The following is a 3,552-nucleotide window of genomic DNA, read 5'->3' on the forward strand; positions in this document are numbered from 1 at the left end:
ACGGATTATTATGACTTATATTGTCTTTTTTTGCATCGCGCCGCGTAAACATAAAACCATGTCTGCATTTGTGATCGGAGAAATGACAAACAACAAGCGCTACTCTACACTGCTCAAAACTTGCATTTGAATCGTCAGTGGCAAATTCTTTATATATAAAAAACATACTTACAGTCTGTGAGTCAGAACAGCCGGCATTGTAGTCTACTCTCCCAGGATCAGAAAACAGTCCGCCATAAAAAGCGCTGCACACATCTGAATATTTGGGTTGAACTGTTCTGGAACAGTGTAAGTAAAAACTTAACCACTGATTTCTAGTCGTGTAGTTTCGCTTTCACAACGAAACACAGCGTCACACACGGCAGCCTTGAGTGAGCGGAGGCCTGTGGGCTAGAGTGAGCGGAGGCCTGTGGGCTAGAGTGAGCGGAGGCTGGCCGCTAGAGTGAGTGGCGACTGGCGGATTTGATGGAGTGGCCGGCAGGCTTGCGGCAACCACATGTGACGACCCCGTGCTGGACTCCGCTTCGTTCACGGAGGTCTGCTTCAGTGTGGCTATCTTAAGAGAGGTGATGGGCTCATGGTGGATAAGGGATTTCTCATTGAGAAAGATGTGAAGGAGCTTGGCCTTAAACTAAACATTCCTCCATTTGCAAAGTCAAATTTTCAAATGTCAGTCCCAGATGTTCAGATAACAAAAAAAAACAGAGTGCATGTAGAAAGAGCAATAGCCAAAGTCAAAAAATGTAAGATAGTATCTGGTAGGATCCCTAATTCCACGTTAGGAAATATAAATCAGATATGGTTTGTGGTGTGTATGTTGTCTAATTTCCAGCGACACATCATTCAGGCATAGGCTGCTGAAGAAACCACTAAGAGACAGCAAAGTGCTCCAGTTAACTTGTGGCCATGATTTCTCTCTCCCTGTCACACAAGTTATTACAATGAATTTGCATTTTGTATCCAATTTGTAACCTTTCAAATTATTGTTATATTGTGAATGTTTTTATTTTGTAATAAACTGTGGCTGGCGGCAAATTATAATAAATAAATCTTGATCTGTATCACTGCTTTACCTGGTAGCTCAAACTACTTCCAAGAGGGTACTTTTCCTGACCTACTGTTACATCTGTTGGTGGCCTGTTTGCTATGTACCTCATAGGTGTCCCTGTCAGTCCTCTCAATAACTCCAAATCCTCATTTGTCACTTCAGACAAAGCTCTGCAATATACAACATTCACATCTACTTGTCATAAAATCCAGATTACTGGTACTCCAACGCTACAGTAAGTTACATGGTTTATCATATTTAGTATTTCTATCCTTAATTATAAAGCATGAAAAACAACTCGCCTGCCATTGCTGTAGTGACAGAAGATGGGTTTCCGTTTCCGGTTTGTCTTCGCCTTCGCCACCACAACAGCGGTTTTATTTTTCTCCCTCTTGGCTTATGCCACTGTTGTGGCAGGCTTGTGGAGGACTGGGCTGAGATACTGCTAATATTTTGGGCTTTACAGAGGTCCAGGGTATACAGTTGCATCTCAATAAATTAGAATGTCGTGGAAAAGTTCATTTATTTCAGTAATTCAATACACAGTATACACATATGTAAACAAACTCTTTTATTTTGGATGCGATTAATCGTTTGACAGCACTAGTGATAATACTATTATATTTTAAAATAAAAAGGGAGTATTAAATACAAATACAATTATTTTATAGTAAACTTACAAATAAAATGCTAATAATTTACTTTTTTATATATATGAATTTTCATCATTTTCAAACTTAAAATCAAGAGTGTCAGTGTTCAGTTTGATTAGAAAGCTTACATAGTATTACAGTTTGTCGATCGGTGATTGTGCATTAACAGCTGTCAACCATGTCGCTATGCAAATACATGGTCTGAACTTATTTACACAGTGCATTTTTTATTTTGGTCACGCATGTGATAGGCTAATAATGTTGCCGTAGTTTGCTATCGCTAGCTAGGATGACTTACTGAATGTGACATTATAAATGCATACTGCTTTTGCTTTTTAATGATTGTAATAGTGTATAAAGATATATGTACCCAGCTTTACAGGAACAGTGTTGCTCCTTAATGTTATTATCCTCAGTCTCAATCGCCAGGTGATGTGGTAGTTCAGTTTTACCCTGTGATCTATAGGCTATAGCTTCAATCTTTATTTTGTTTATTTCATTTCGAGTCACGTTCACATCCTAAATATATCCCTCGAATGCATATTGCAGACCTATCTGTCTGAAACCAACATGTAATTTTTCCAGAAGTTATTCATTATTTCCCCAGGGAGTGCATGAATTGACAGTGGTAGCGCCATGGCTGGTATCGAAAGCTTGTCGGACATAGCAACAGTAACTAAGTGTGGGCGGGTCTTTGCGAACGGTCAATTGTATCGCGATTTGTTTGGGATCTCAACCGATTTGAAACGTCACATATTTGAATAGATTTTCAACCGGCTCGAGGTTAATCGTTACATCCCTATCAAAGAGTTAACTTACAACCATTCCCTAAAGGACATATGATATTATTGATCACTTTAGGTTCGTGAGCCAGTGGACACTAGCAGCACCCCTCCCAGTGACAGCATCATTCCTCACAAAGACACCAGCAATCCTCCCAGAAACTCCAGCAAGACAAAGAAAAGGCAAAGGTGTGAGAGCTTACTGAGTCAAATTTCAAATCTCACATACCATCTACAGGATGAGCCATTTCTGGACTCCTTGACTTTTTGACTGAATGACCTTTTGGAGGATATGAGGCGTCATACCCCTCACGATGACACCCTTCCCCTGTCTTACACACCTCCATCCCAAAAAATAATAGATACCTCAAAACCCTCAGCATAATCCCCAAAACACATCCATCCTCTGGAAAGTTTGGCCATTGTGCTGAAGCAGTGAAAGCAAGCTTCAAGCCTTAAATGCAGATATAATGTAGTTTTTTGCTTGTTGCATTGGGTTAAATATTTGCATGACGTTCTTTAGTGTTTATTATTGTTCCTTGTATTGTTCCTATTGTATTAATAACCACATAATAATAATTATAAAACATGTTTTTCCGATTATTGACGCTGATTGCCTGAGACCTTGTTCTCCTCAGTTCTCCTCCTAATTTTAAAGCGTTCATTCAACAATATCTAAAAACAGCTTTATGTTTGAAAAATAAGGGTGTAAATTTGTTACAAATTTGTTGTGATTTAACTTTATTTCTTTATATGTTATTTGTTTATGCACATTTTGCTTATCCTAATGTTTACTCTGGCTGTATTTGTAATTTTAGTAAAATAAATAAGAAAGAATGAAAGAAATGGAAAGAAATAGACATTTACCACTTTAACATTTAATTTAATTTAAATTAATTAATACCCATGTTTATTTATAAATAATACCCGTTTTAATGTGTATTACTGATGCCATATTTGGTTGTCTGAAATATCTATAGTTGAGGGGTATATATTTCATTGGAAAAGTGTTTAGAGCAACATTGTTTGCCATGTGGCTTGTGTAGGTGAAATCAAAAACACAGAAGCG

The sequence above is a fragment of the Sinocyclocheilus grahami genome, unplaced genomic scaffold (assembly GCF_001515645.1).
Source record: "Sinocyclocheilus grahami isolate Dianchi unplaced genomic scaffold, SAMN03320097.WGS_v1.1 scaffold336.1, whole genome shotgun sequence".
NCBI classification, from domain to species: domain Eukaryota; kingdom Metazoa; phylum Chordata; class Actinopteri; order Cypriniformes; family Cyprinidae; genus Sinocyclocheilus; species Sinocyclocheilus grahami.